General features: G+C 46.6%; 1 protein-coding gene across 2 annotated transcripts in view; it reads right to left on the minus strand.

Annotated features, from left to right (window-relative positions):
* LRRC20 (leucine rich repeat containing 20) overlaps nucleotides 1-15,952 on the minus strand; it is a 91,694-nt gene that overhangs the window by 50,608 nt on the left and 25,134 nt on the right. The gene's annotated exons all lie outside the window — the stretch shown is intronic.

The raw sequence follows: 15,952 nt of genomic DNA on the forward strand, positions 1-15,952 counted from the left end.
GATCATGGTCTCGGGGTTGTGGGGCTGGGCTCTACATCAGGCTGTGTGCTCAGTGGGGAGTCCACTTGAGATTCTCTCCCTCCCTCTCCCCCTCTTCCCACTCACACATGTTCTCTCTCCCTCCCACCCTTCTCATATAAGTAAATACACCTTAAGAAAAAAAAGTATCTTTACTGCTTCCCCTGGTCCAGGGCTGTGCTAGGTGACTCTAGCCCTGCCACTGTCCCATGTCAGGCACTGGTTCTGTCAGCCAGTAGGGCTAGCAGAAGACAGCACGAGGTCCTGCCACGGAGGAATGACTCCAGAAGTCAGTCTTTTAGTAAAGGGAGATCAAGGATCTGGAAATGGACTAGCTAGCCCTGTAGGCTCAAAGTTTGGGGCAGGCTGGGGATTCTAGAAAAACAAACATGGGGTGCTGGGTGGCTCAGTTTGTTAAGCATCTGCCTTCAGCTAGGTCATGATCCTGGAGTCCTGGGATGGAGGCCCACATCGGGCTCCCTGCTCAGCAAGAAGCCTGCTTTCCCTCTCTCTCTGCTGTTTCCCCTGCTTGTGCTCCCTTGCTCTGTCAAGTAAATAAATAAGATCTGAAAGAAAGAAAGAAAGAAAGAAAGAAAGAAAGAAAGAAAGAAAGAGAGAGAGAGAGAGAGAGAGAAAGAAAGAAAGAAAGAAAGAAAGAAAGAAAGAAAGAAAGAAAGAAAGAAAGAAAGAAAAAGAAAGAAGAAAAGAGCAAATGCTTTCAATTAGTCTCCTAGTGCTTTGTGCCAGATGGGCTAGGGCTAGAAAGGAATCTTTGTTGTGGTTGTAAATCATAATGGTCCTTTTGGGTAAAATTGGCAGATCTCATTCAAGGTAGAAGCAACATCAAGGAAAACATCAGAAGCTTTCCCTTTAAAGCAAAGAGCAAAATAAGGGTGCCTTCCATCACCAGTATCCCTGAATATGGTCTGGGAGGTTCTGGCCAAAGAAACAGAAAATGTAAACACTAGAAACAGACAGAATGATGATTAAGTGCACATGAAATGCCTGCATAACCTTGAAAAACCAAAGTAGTCATCTGACAAACTATGCAAATCAAAAAGGTCTCAGCAATGTGGCTAATCAAAATGCATACACAAAATTCAGTAATATTCCCAATGTCAGCAATAATATATAATTTTTAAAGATCCTATTTCAAACAGCAACAATAATATAAAACATATAATCAGAATGGAAATTGTGTCTGACCAATATTAAGTAGAAAAGTTCACAAAGCTGTCTTTGGAAGTAGAGAGTATTATGCTAAGCGATTTAAGTCAGAGAAAGACAAATATACGATTTTACTCATGTGTGGAATTTAAGAAGCAAGACAGAGGAGCATAGGGGAAGGAAGGGAAAAATAAAACAAGGCAAAATCAGAGAGAGGGACAAACCTTAAGAGATTCTTAATCATAGGAAACAAATTGAGAGTCACTGGAGGTGTGGAGGTGGGGGGACAGGGTAACTAGGTGATGTAATGAGCACTGGGTGTTATATGCAACTGGAGAATCACTAGACTCTACCCCTGAAACTAATAATACACTATATGTTAACTAAATTAAATTTCAAAAATATTTTTAAAATTAAGGAATGCAAAAAAAATAGATTTGTAAGTGAAGATATAGAACCTGCTCATTCATGATAAGTCAAAAGACTAAAATGATAGTGATTTTTTTCAGAAATTGGTTTATAGATTGTTTAATGTAATTCCTTACTTTTCATTCAGAAAGTTCTTTTTAACTTTAAAATCCAAAACTGGGCAGCCCCGGTGGCGCAGCGGTTTAGTGCCGCCTGCAGCCCAGGGCGTGATCCTGGGGAGCCTGGATCAAGTCCCACATCGGGCTCTCTGTATGATGCCTGCTTCTCCCTCTGCCTGTGTCTCTGCCTCTCTCTCTCTCTGACTCTATGAATAAATAAATAAAATCTTTAAAAAAAAATCCAAAACTATTTTTTTTTAAATCTACAATAGTCACACACAGAGAGACAGAGAGGCAGAGACTCAGGCAGAGGGAGAAGCAGGCTCCATGCACCGGGAGCCTGACACGGGACTCGATCCCGGGACTCCAGGATCGCGCCCTGGGCCAAAGGCAGGCGCCAAACCGCTGTGCCACCCAGGGATCCCCCAAAACTATTTTTGAAATGGTTTTAAATTTCAGCTAGGGGATTACGTAAGCAAGGCTCCCTCAAAAGAGCAGAAGATAGGGTGATAACCAATATTCTAAGACTATAATAATTAGGGATCCCTGGGTGGCTCAGTGGTTTAGTGTCTGCCTTCGGCCCAGGGTGTGATCCTGGGGTCCCGGGATTGAGTTCCACATGGGGCTCCCTGCATGGAGCCTGCTCCTCCTCTGCCTGTGTCTCTGCCTGCCCCCTCTGTGTCTCTCATGAATGAATAAATAAAATCTTAAAAAAAAAAAAAAAAGACTACAATAATTAAAACAGAGGACAACAGGAAAAATAGATTATAGAAAAAAAACAGTCTAGGAAATGTAGTTGATAAAGAACATATCATAATTTAATGAATGCCCAAAGAGGTCTCACAAATAAATTGGGGAAGGGAAGGATTAATAACTGATATCAGAATAGCCAATTAATTCTGGGAAAATAAGAGAGACTCTTAATTAACCTAAGAATCAAAGTAAACTTGGGACACTTGGGTGGCTCAGTCAGTTAAGTGTCCAACTCTTGATTTCGGTTCAGGCCATGATCTCAGGGTCGTTGAGACAGAGCCCCCACGTTCAGCTCCAGGCAGGGCAGGGGAACCTGCTTCAAGATTCTCTCTCTCCCTTTCCCTCTGCCCCTCCCCTTTCCTCTCTTAAAAAAAAAAAAAAGAAAAAAAAGAAAATAAACTCTAGAGAGAATTACACTTGAAATATTTTTGAAATCAAACAACAAAAAAATCAGAAGCAGGGGCACCTGGGTGGCTCAGTTGGTTAAGTGTCTGCCATCGGCTTGGGTTGTGATCCCGGAGTCATGGGATCGAGCCCTGTGTCGGGCTCCCTGCTCAGTGGGGAGCCTTCTTCTTCCCGACCCTCTGCTGCTCCCCCTGCTTGTGTTCTCTCTTCTTTTCACTCACCCTCTCTCTCTCAAATAAATAAAATCTTTAAAAAAATCAGAAGTAAACAGAATTCAATATTTATACAACCTCTTAAGTGAAGATGACTTTCTAAACCTAGGAGCAATAAAAGAATCACAAAGAACAGATCAACAAACCTACCATATAAACCATATAGAACACCTGGATGTTTTAAAAAAAATAGGGCTATAGATTGTGAAAAGGGTCTATAAATAGGATGGTAAGTTATCTTTAGGGGAGCCTGACTAACTTAGTTGGTGGAGCATGCAACTCTTCTTGATCATCACAGGGTCATGAGTTCGAGACCATGTTGGGTATAAAGATTACTTAACTAAAAAACTTTAAAAAAAATTATCTTTGGGGTGCCTGGATGGCTCAGTTGGTTAAGCCTCTGATTCTTGAGTTTGGCTCAGGTTGTGATCTCAGAGTCATGAGATCAAGCCCCCACTGGGTTCTGTGTTCAGTATGGAGTCCGCTTAAGATTCTCTCTCCCTCTCCCTCTGCCCCTCCTGCTCATGCTCACTCTTTCTCTTACATAAATAAGATCTTTTTAAAAAGCTATCCTTATTTATTTAGCAGTCTCAATATAATTCAAATAAAAAAATTAAGACCACCAGTGGAGAGACGAGAAAAGAACATAAAGATGTTCACAAGGGGGAAAACTAGTAAACAAATAAACATGGTTCCTGAAATGTACTGCCAAACTGCTTTCCAGAGAATTTATGTCACTTACCATACATTTTGCCCAGTAAGTAACAGGATCATTAAAAAAAAGATCTTTGCTAATATGATCAGGGGAAATGGCATTCCTTGCTTTTAATCCGCAAGCCTTTCAATAATGAGATGGATTATCATTCATGGGTAATCAACCATTTTTATTTCCCTGGTGGCAAATCCTGTTCACATCTCTGGCCGTTCTTCTATTTGGAGTTCTGGCATTTCTCTCCACCCCTCCCAATGTTGGTAGACCTTCGTAAATAGTATTATCGACCTACGTCCATTGTTTCTCTTGTTTAATAATGCAAGTTATAGCATTTTTTAAAGCACAATTAATAAAAAGTATATGCACTCTGTAATACTGTAAAACTAGGTTATAAAGTGCATATGCCTGGGAAAGAAGATCAAAAGGAAAATAAGCACATTGAATAGTTATTACAAAGGATTTGAGAATTTAGTACTACTTATGGTTCTGATGTTTATTTTATATAAAATAGGCAAAGTACCACAGCATATTTAAACAAAAATATTTCTGAGGCATATATGGTGATACTTTACTTTTAAAATAGAAAAATTAGGGAACCCCAGGTAGCTCAGTGGTTTAGCGCCACCTTTGGCCCAGGGTGTGGTCCTGGAGACCTGGGATCGAGTCCCACGTCGGGCTCCCTGCATGGAGCCTGCTTCTCCCTCTGCCTATGTCTCTGCCTTTCTCTCTCTCTCTCTGTGTCTCTCATGAATAAATAAATACAATCTTAAAAAAAATAAAATAAAATAGAAAAATTAATTTATCACAGAAACAGCTTTTTTTTTTTTTTAATAAATTACTTCTTTTTTTTTTTTAATTTATTTATGATAGTCACAGAGAGAGAGAGAGAGGCAGAGACACAGGCAGAGGGAGAAGCAGGCTCCATGCACCGGGAGCCCGACGTGGGATTCGATCCCGGGTCTCCAGGATCGCGCCCTGGGCCAAAGACAGGCGCTAAACCGCTGCGCCACCCAGGGATCCCAGAAACAGCTTTTTTTTTAAGATTTATTTATTTATTCATGAGAGACACAGAGACAAAGAGAGGCAGAGACACAGGCAGAGGTAGCAGCAGGACCCCCGCAGAGAGCCTGATGTGGGACTCGATCCGGTATCCTGCGATCACGACCCAAGCCAAAGGCAGGTGCCCAACCCCTGAGCCACGCAGGCATCCCCCAAAACAGCTTTTATTGGAAAAAATAAATCTGGCAGATTCAAGTATAAACTGAGGGCAGCCAGCTCTTCGTCAATAAGAGAAACAAACAAACAAATAAGACCCATAAAAGAAAGAAACCCTGGTGTACTCGGGTGGAGCAAAAGCTAGGAGATGGACCTTTCAGGACTCAAGCACCAAGAATCAATCATGCAATGCACCCACATTCCTCATGGTGGGGAGAGAAAGTGCTCACAATAGAGGCAGAAGAGACATAAAGCCATAAAGCCATTCCAGTTCTTTCCAAGGGTCCTCAAAGCAGCTGTCTTCCCAGAGTACATCAGCCCAGACACTCCCAGCCCACAACCTCTGTCCTGCCACCTGGGCCACCCACACACCATCCCAACTGTACACTCTCCCCTTTCCCAGTCTCCCATTCAAGCAACACAGGCCGAAGTCACAGAAGCACGTGCACCGCCCCCGCCCCAACATCTGAAGGGTGCTGAAGGCTTGGAATGTATTCATGCCTGCTGCTCTCCTTCATTCTCCATAATAGCCCTACTGTGTGCCACGCAATGTTCCCCACTGTGCCTAGCGACTTCCCTAGCATTGTTGTTGTTGTTGTTCTTAGCAATGCCATCTGTTCCACCTATCTTTTGACCCCAGAACGACCTCTTAAAGCCTGGTGTGCGTGTGGGAGGGGTAGAGCCCAAAGCTCCCGCCCAGCACAATCTGGCTGCCACTGATGGTAAAGGCCTCTGCTGGGATGCGAGGCAAACGACCAGGCCTCATCACCAGCCACTAACACTGCATAGGGACTCTAATCCCTGCTGAGAGGACAGGTCCATGATCTCCAAAATAGTTTTCCATGGTCCCTGGAACAAGAATATGGAGATCCAGGTACCCAGACATGTGGGAACAGATCTCAGCCCTGTCCCATCTTCTCCCAGCCTGTGCCCTAGGAACAATGTAGCTCACATTCATTCCTTGTGGGATGGGGGGTAAAAATAACCATAAATAATACCACTTCCTATTTCACATGTGCTAGGTTGTAAGAGCTATCCTCTCTGTACACATGAGGAAATTGCAATGCAGTGACTTGCCCAAGGTCATACAGCTAAAAGTAGGGGAGTTAAGATTGAGATGGTTAAGCTGTTCAGGAAGCCATGGGTCCTAACCATTGTACTATCCTCCCCCCTTGAGTTAAGAAGTACCTAGATGCCTGTCTCTAGGCCAAGCCAGAGAAAGGGGAGTCTGCAGAACATCTCAAAGGGAAACCAGGGCCGTGGCTAAAAAATCCTTTTTACTAGGCCTTTCTATCTAGTTCAGAGCATGTGATTCTGGGGAAGAGGCCTTTTGTTCTCAGGAAATTCTTCTCAGATCTAATACAGAGGATGGGCACCATTTATACCTGCTACACCTGTCTACAGTAGAGAAAAGCCTCCTACACTGAGCTAAGATCGATGCTGGGCCCTGGGGCTTACAGGAGCACTATTTATGGCTAGGAGACAGGTCTCACTGGTAGAGGGTGTATCCCACCCAGGTAAGAGAAGCCCCAGACTGGAGACAGGTGAGTCCTCCTCAAGGAGCCAGGGGATGTCTTCAAGAAAAGGATCCCATTCTCTACGCAATAGTTGATAGTACAGAGAATCATTCAGCCAGCCATACAGGAAGGGCTCCCACCCAAGGAGGTGAGGGCCACATTGTGGGGGATGATCTAGGAGTCACCACCCAGAGGATTCACAAACCACATGGAGGCCAGGCGACCTCAAAGTTCTCCCTCAACTCAACCAAACATAGCTAACATCACTGAGTATTCGGTATGGGCCGGGCATGGTAATAGGCACTTTTTATATAGTAACTCATTAAATTCCCATAGCAACCACGAGTTACCCTCACAGGTACAAAGTGAGGCCTGCATTGATAGGTAAACTGTCCAAGGTCATATTGGCAAGATGATAAAGGGCAAAGAATCTGAATGCAAAGATCCCACTAGAGTGACCAACCTGTGCTGGTTGGCTCAGAACGTTCCCCATTTTGGCACTGCAAGTCCTGGGGGACCGCTCCTCAGTCCCGGGAAATTCCGGAGACTTAGTCCTCCTTGATTCGGGCTAGATGCTGATGAGTGAGAGGTTATACTAGAGGTTATACTAGAGTAGGGGGAGAGAGGGAAGGGAAACCCAGATGCAGGCCATGGCACAAGCAAAGGCCCTGGAGACCTTCATTCCTGCCAGGAGCTACAATTTCCTAGAGCCCGGCCCTCACTCAGCAAGTCCTCACGAGGGAGGGTCTGGCATGGGACCATTTCATGCTATGGGGTGGTGCATGCAGGCCCAGAGACCCCAAGTGGGGCTCGGGGGTACTAGCACCAGGAGACATCTGGACAGCATCTGGACAGCAGTGGGACACCAGCATGCCTTTCCCCAGTGTCCTCCCCCACAGAGGCAGAGACCTGAGCTGCAGCAGAGAACAGAGAAGCCTGCAGGAAGGCTTGGTAATAAACACGAGGCAAAATAATTCTCATCATTGTAACTATTATTGCAAGAAGGCCAAACTGCTCCTCCCTAAAATTCTAATTAGGACAGTACCTTTTGTTAATAAAGCAGCTTTTATGCACAATGCACAGGTCTTTCATTAAAGGTCATCTTGTTAATTCTAGTAAATGCCTAATGAAAAGTAGCTGGTGGGCAGCTCCAGGGCAAAACAAGCAAAATCCAAGAAGTAAACCAAATGTACTGAGGGGAGTCAGGAGGGCTGGGTCAAACTCGTGTGTTTCGGAGAAACACAGAATTGTGCCCCCTGCTCGGTCCCTGCTGAGAGCTGGGCCTGGTGGTGATGGGGCCCTATTGGGGGGAGGCAGAGAGGGTGGCACAGCCCTGGCCGACCCAGTTCCAGGCCAAAAGGAGACAGTGTTAGGGACTCCGCTGGCATGCACACCGGCTCTGTGGCCTGGCCAAGAAGCAGGACTCCCAAGGCTGCAGGAGTGTGACCTGATCCTGCCCAGAATGTCTTGTTTCCAAATAACCTTTTTTGACCCACAGAATCTCAGAGTTAGAAGGAGAATGGAGGTCATTTGGTCCATGTTTTCCAAACTTCCCAGTAAGAATCATGTGAAGAGACAAATCCTAGATCCCTTACCCCTGAAATTCTGCTTCAGTGTCTGCCATGACCACTGGAATGTTTTTAATAAATATTCCCAGGTGATTCTTAGCAATAAGCGAACTTGGGAAATACTAAGTAATGTAGCCTCTAATCTCAGACCCGAAATTCTCTTAATATCTCCACCAGAGGGCATAAAGTTCTCGAGTACCTCTGGTGATGGGGAGCTCACCCTCCCTTCTACAGAATGGTTTTAACTGTTAGAGACTTCTTTCATGAACTACGTGATAACTGCTACTCTACCCTCTTGGATCACACAGTATATCTGCCCTGGCATGGCAATCTTTTACATCAATGAGGATAAGGGACATTATAAGGTTTTCTCTGGACAAAAACATCCCAGGAACCTTGAAGCCCCACGGTTTTAGATGCTCCCTCTAGGGAGCCAGGACTGGCTCAACTCAGATCCTGCCTCAGCCAGAACTTACGGTCATTCAGGCTTTCAGTCTACAACACAGAGCCGCAGCCACTATTCACGGATGCCAGCTGTGTGCAGGAAACTGTGTTTGGGGCCTCAGACTTACAATTTCTCCTATTCTTCACAACCACCCCGTAAGGTCAGTTCTCTGCTTGCCTCACTTAACAAAGGAGGAATCTGAGTCACAGAGAAGTTAAAGGACTGGACTGCACAAGATCACGTGACTTATCCAAGGTCACCCTGTTAATGAAATAATAATTAACATTTATGAAGGGCTCCCCGTGTGCAAGTCACTGATCTTGGCATGGTCCCATTAACCCTTAGTCCTCCCCACAGCTCCATGGATGAATACTATTATCACCGTCCCCGTTGTTAGAGGAAGAATCCGAGGCACGAAGCCACCGGCCTTGGTTACTAAGTGGCAGAGGTGGCCTTCAGTGCATGCCCCTGATCACTATGCACACTGCCTGCCTAAAATGGACAACTCACTCAGCACAGACATCTGCTCTGCAATACAACAGGAGACTGTTTTCCAATGAGCAGACCAATCTCCCAAGGTGTGATGGATTCCCAGGGACACTGGTCTATTAATAGCAGCTGCCACGGAGCTATTAGAGAGTAAAGAGACTTAGAATTGAAAGAGCTGGTGAAAGAATTATCTGGCATCAGGAGCCTGGGATGTGTCACTTACCGCCGTGGGACCTCAGGCAGGCGGCTGTGGCCCTTACTGCTCTGGTTTGCATCTTGGTCAAATGCCAGGGTTGGAACTTCTGGTCCCTGAGATGCCTCCTGACTGCCACTGTGGACTCTAGCTGGTGGTTTTCAGACTTGGCCACACTGGAATCACCTGGAGAGCTTTACAGACTCTTGATCATCGAGTCTTACTCCCAGAGACTCTGACTTAATTAGTGGGAGCTGAAGCTTGGAAATCAGGGGGTTCCAAAGCTCTCTGGGTAATTCTACTCTGAAGCCACAGTGGGGAACTCTGCACTGTACTATTGCTTCTCAAACCACACCATGAACACAGACGACTGGGGATCCTGCTAGGCAAGGCTTCTGGGGTGGGGCCTGAGATTCTGCATTTCTCCCAGGCAGGTCCCAGGACCATGCTCAGTAGTAAGGGCCAGGCTCACACAGTGGTTCTCAAAGTGGGAACCCTGGACCTACAGCATGGCATCAGTAACACCCCAGACCTTGCTAAAAATGCACATTGTCAGGCCCCACCCAGACCTGTAGAATCAGAAGCTCTGGGATCAGGTCCCACCCATCTGTGTTTTAACAAGCCCTCTACCTCTGGTGTGCAGCCATGTTCTAAAGTCACTGGCACAGGGCCTCCCATCAGCTGTGGCTACTTGGCCTTGAGGACAATAATGGTGGCAGTAATGACAGTAATGCACATTTACTAAGGGCTGGCTGGTCCAGGCCTGTGCAGGGGGCTTAGGTTTGCCTTGCCCACCTCTTGTTTCCCCTCAGAACAGGCTATTTCAAAACAGAGCCACTGTCTGGTGGCACAAACCATTCTTCTCACTGGCCTGGTTTGTGTTTCCAGCTCTGGAAGGGGCACAGGCGACCCTCGATGTGGAAGCAGCAGTGGGCGAGGCTCTGGAGATCCCCGTTCTCATCCTGGCCCCTGTTCTAACAGCCATGGGGTCTCAGGACCTGGTCTCTCCTCTTCTGTAAAATGAGGGCTGGAACCATGGGGATTTGGGGTGTCTCAACCAGGCTGGACATTCTGTGAATCCATGATTTTCTAGACAAAGGCCCTTTGGCCAATGCTCCCATCAAAGAGGAGAGGCTGCAAGTTGCAGTCAAATGCTTCTAAGCTGTCTGCCTCAGAACATGCTAGAATGCGGACTATCATGGGGAGATCAGAAGCTTCTTGAAGTTGGCTACCGATGCTCACGAGTATAGAGCTGGGATTAGAACCCAGAGTAACCCAACTCCACAGCCCATGATCTTTCTGTGACACAGTCTACACTACGCTATGCTCACTCTTCTTACCATGGTCAGAGACAGTCCTAAAAACAAAAAGTATTAATAGCTTCTTACCCTTACGTGGTCCTTCCTCTGTACCATATGTATCCATGCACCTGACACACTTTGTCTAATTTGCCAATCCATGAAATAGGTGTTATTATGTTCGTCCCCATTTTACCACCGTGGAACCTAGGCACAGAGTGTAAATAGAAGAGCTGTGACCCAAACCCAGCTCCCCTATCCTGTGGGATTGTGTGAGGGCTTTGGAACAGAAGTCCTGTGAGGCATGGGGCTCCCATTCAGGAGGCTGATGGAGAGAAAAGAGATTTTTCTGGAACGTGAAAATGAAAACTTAGGCTGGTGCCTGCACCCCTTCCAGAAGATCAAATTCCCAGCACCTCCAGGTATGGCACCCTGGAACAAGAGGCAACCCCGTAGATAGCCGGGCCTCTCTGACTTGGCTGCCCATCTCTGAAATGCCACCTGGTCTCCAAAGCTGCGAGGTGCGGGACACCCAGAGCAAGCAAAACACACCAGTCATCAAGGACTAGCACCAATGCACCACTGTGCACAATTTGCCAGGATTTTAGCAGAGTTACTTGTGCACAGTGTTTACTGAGCTAACTAGCTCTAGAAGACTGAAGACAAAAAAGTGGCCTGGCACTACTTCCTCTTCACAAATCTCCTTCCCCACAGACGACTGCTTCCAGGTCTTTTCAGGGATTTTTCCGGTGTTCAAATTCCCATCTCTAGAGCAGAGTTCCCTAGTCGGTCCAGGTGTCATGCCACCTGGAGAGAAAAGGTCACAGGAGGAGGAACTCACCAAGGACCGCAGAAGTCCAGAAAAGTTCCACCACAATGGCATTTATACTGGGGCCCGGCCAGTAGTTAGGGAAGAGGAGAAAGGCATTTGAGGAGAAGGGGGAAATGGGTAGGGTGCCTTCTGGGAATGTGGGGAGACCATTTAACTTGAATGTGGCTGTGGGTCTGGGAGAGTTATTTCTTTCACCTCCTACTTTATGGATCTCTGTATTGTCTAATATTTTTATAACAAGCACTCATTGTTTCTTACTAATAACCTCAATTTCAAGAGAGTGACATCCTTACCATCCAGCTACCTACCCATAAGAATGTCTTCCCTCAAGTGCTAAGAATGCTGGGCCAGTGGAGATCATCTTGATGGGGACAAAGGGATGGGCTACAAACCCATCAGGATCAAGCTCAGAGGAGCTAACCGCAGAACTGAGCCGAAATCCTGTGATAGATCCCACACACACATGAATCCAGACGTGCTTCCTCACGGACTTTTTTTTTTTTTTTAAAGATTTTATTTATTTATTCATGATAGTCACAGAGAGAGAGAGAGAGAGAGGCAGAGACACAGGCAGAGGGAGAAGCAGGCTCCATGCACCGGGAGCCCGATGTGGGATTCGATCCCGGGTCTCCGGGATCGGCCCTGGGCCAAAGGCAGGCGCCAAACCGCTGCGCCACCCAGGGATCCCTTCCTCACGGACTATTGCAGGAGTCCCAGCCTCTCCGGGAAATGACACGACTGCAGGGTGTCTGCCTTAGAGAACAAAGCTGAACTCTGGTCCCCCAGCCAGTGGCCATCACACCCAAAGGTCAGAACATGCTCTAACCACATGAGAGCCAGAGGCCTAAAAAGGAAGAGGTGGCCTGCAGTGGGGCCTGCGAGCTCGTTCTTCCTCAGGATCCAAACTGAGCCTTTCCTTGTGCCAGGGCCTTCCTGCTACGTGATCTGAAGCAAGTTACTTGATCCCAGCCTTGGTTTCCCCTTTGATAAAATGAGAACAAGAATTCAGGTAAAAACCTACAGGTGCATGTTCATAGCAGCACTATTCACAATAGTCAGAAAGTAGAAATAGCTCAAATGCCTATCAGTGGAGGGAGAGACAAACAAAATGTGCTATCTCCATACAATGGAACACTATGTGGTTGTGAAAAGACAAGAAGTACTGATACAACATGGATGAACCTGAAAGAAGCCAGTCACAAAGACCACATAGTATATAATTCCATGATATAAGATGTCTAGAATATGCAAATCTGTAGAGACAGAAAGGAGACTGCCAGGGGCTCGGGGAGATGGGAAAAATAGGGAATGACTGCTTAAACGGTACAGGGTTTCTTTTGGGGATGATGAAATAGTTTTGTTTTTTTTTTAAGACTTAATTATTTGAGATAGAATGCAGAAGTGAGCATGAGTGTAGCGGGGGCGGGGGGGGTGCAGGCAGAGGGAGAGAGAGAAGCAGACTCCCTGCTGAGCAGGGAGCCTGACACCGGGTTCGATTCCAGAACCCTGGGATCATGACCTGAGCCAAAGGCAGATGCTTAATTGCCTGGGCCACCAAGGTGCCCGAAAATGTTCTTAAATGGATTGCGGTAATGGCTACACAACCCCGTGGATTTGGTGAAAAACCACAGAACACTGCAGCTTAAAATGGAGAATTTTACAGATATGAATTAGTCCTTAATTTAAAAGAAAATGGGAATAAGATGATCCAATTAATTGTTCTGAGCATGAAATAAACTGTCCTCGAGGAGCTCCGCGCAAGAGGTGGCAGACGGTGTCACTCAGGGAAGAGGAGGTGCTGCTTCGGGGATGTAGACATTGTTTCTAGGTGAGAATTCATTACAAGGATGAGCTCCAGCTCCGTGGCTGGCTGAAGGAGGAAGACGACCCCTGGCACTCACCCACTTTAAGAGCCTCACAGCAAGGAGACAAGCGTGCATGGTATTGTGGGGTCTGGGACTTGCCAAAACAATCTTGATGTCCTCCTAGCAAGCGAGCTATTCGACAAAAACCTATTTAATTAAAATCAAAAGTAAATAAATCCCACGCAGAATTCAACCAAATGACACATAGTTCCCATTTGAGATATTAAATTATTTTAATTTGATAGATGACTCATTGCTAACACATTGGGACAAAAGGGAATAGACGTAGCAGCCATAAAGATGCCAACAGTGTGGCCACCAACACCTCAGAGGCAACCAACGCTGGTCCAGGAGGAGGCCACAGGCTGAGCCAGACCTGGAGAAGGCAAGACAGGCCCTGAGGTCTTCTACAAAGATAAGCACACCGATGGAGCATCTTCCCTAGATAATCCTGAGGACATCCTCTAAGGAAGGGCATTATATTATCAGTCTCCTTTTGCAGATAAGAAAACTAAGGCTCAGAGAGGTTAAAAATTTGTTCGAGGTCACACAGTAAGTAAAGACGGGGTGGAGCCTGACTTCCTCTGAGGATGCTGCCCTGCACAGTGAGTCTGGAGACCTGGATTCTGAAATGCTGTTGCCCCTAACTCATGGGCAGGTCACTCTTGAACCTTAGGCTCCTCATGTGTCAAATACAAAAAAATGAACTTGGCCCATCTCTCTTCAAGTGTGGAATACACACACTGGTGACTATGGACCAGACTTCCCAAAACATAATGTACCCATGAGTCACCCCAAGATATTGTTAGAATGCAGGTTCTGATTCAGCAGGTCTGGGATGGGACCTGGGAATCTGCCCTTCTAATGAGCTTCCTGGTGATGCTAATGTTGACCACACTTTGAGAAGCAGGACATGGATGGTAATCACTATACAAGTGGCAATGTGCCACATGGTGAAAAACGCCTATTTCAAACTCCCGTCCGGACCTGGCCATCACCTCTCTCATCTTTGCTCTACCCTCTTTCTAAGGGGGGAGGAGATTTAAGCCCATCTATATACCTAAGATTTCCTGACGGTGCTTCGTTTTCTTTCTTTTTTAAAAGATTTATTTATTTTATTAGAGATCAGCGAGAGAGACGGAGAGAACGAGAAGAGAGCATGAGAAGGGAGGAGAGGGAAAAGCAGACTCCCCACTGAGCAGGGAGTCCGACGTGGGGCCCAATCCCAGGACCCCGGAATCACAACCTGAGCCAAAGGCAGACCTTTAACTGGCTGAGCCACCAGGCGCCCCCCAATGGTGCTTTGTTTTCATATTTACTTTTTTTTTATATTTACTTTTATGGCTACCAGTTATTGACTTTCCATTTATAGTAATGATATAAAGTCGTTTTAAATTTTACTTAAGTGCATTTCATTTCAAGAAAAATGTTAAGTAACAATAATTGCAATAATTTTATAGCACTGTGTATATGCTGGCCGCCCTTCTAAATATAACACAATTTTCATCCTTCCAACTCCAGAAAGTGAGGACCTTTTAGACACGAGAAAATGGAAACCTAACTCAGATCAGAACTTAACTTGATCAGAGAGATCAAGTAACTTGTCCACAGTCACCCAAGCAACAAGCGGCAGAGCCAGGCTTCAAATCAGGGTAGCCAGACTTTAGGGTCGACCGTGTTATTCCATTGATGAATGAGTACAGCTGGCCCTGTGATGTGGCAAAAACTTGTGAACGTCACCTACGCGTGGTCAAAGGGAGGCAAACACTTGTTTCTTGCTGGCAAGAACAGTGTCTATACACCCCTCATCATCCCCAACATCTGTAGTGCCCAGCGCAATGCCTCATCCACAGTAGGGGCCAATGCATGTTCCAGAATAAATCTCCTTGGCCTGACTTGTTGGGCCCAGGAGAAGCCTTGAGTCTCACCTATGCCTGCCGTGGCTGAGGCGCTGGCCACAGAGCAGGAGCCCACATGTATGCACATGTGGACATCTCTGGGGGTGATGAGATTGCAGACAACTCAGCTCGCCTGGAGCCCACCTCTGAGCAGGGCAGACGGTGAGCGGGCTGCGGCTGACAGCGGGGAGGGCACGCTTACAACAAAGGCAGGGCCCTGGGCACCACAGAGCTGCAAGCTTAATCCCTGACTAAATTTTCACCTTTTCTCCTCCAAGAATCGATCAGGGTTTGAAACAGTGAGGAATCCAGGCCTGTAAGGAATTCATTCTCTGAGTAGTAATTGGGCTTCCTGAGGTCACAGCTGGATGAAGGGACCAGGGAACAGCAGCAAACGCCTCTAGAGAGCATCTGCTCTCAGCATCTGACTTAGTCAAACACCAGTGCTGGGCCATCAGCCTGCACACCCTGTCTTGTCCACCTGCCAGTTGTTGAGCTCACTCACCACCTGGACTTGGTCCATGCCATTCCCACAGTCCAGAACACCCTTCAGCCCCCACAAATCCTCCGGCTAGACAGTCCCAACTCCCCCCAGGAAGGGTGACCAACTCCAGGACACTTGCCTTACTACTTGTCCTGGATCATCCTCTCCCAGCTGCTAAAGATCTACAGACTTGTGTCTGGGATGCATGAGTGGTGAACTTGGCAGGAGACATGTGCATCCTGCTGAAGATCCCTCAGGCCTGGCACTCAGCTAGCCAAACACTTCTGAACTTAACTATACTCTGCACCACTGAGAAGTTTGTCTTGGGATTCTCCCTTTGTAAAACGGGGGCAC

The sequence above is a fragment of the Canis aureus genome, chromosome 4 (genome assembly GCF_053574225.1).
Source record: "Canis aureus isolate CA01 chromosome 4, VMU_Caureus_v.1.0, whole genome shotgun sequence".
NCBI lineage: Eukaryota > Metazoa > Chordata > Mammalia > Carnivora > Canidae > Canis > Canis aureus.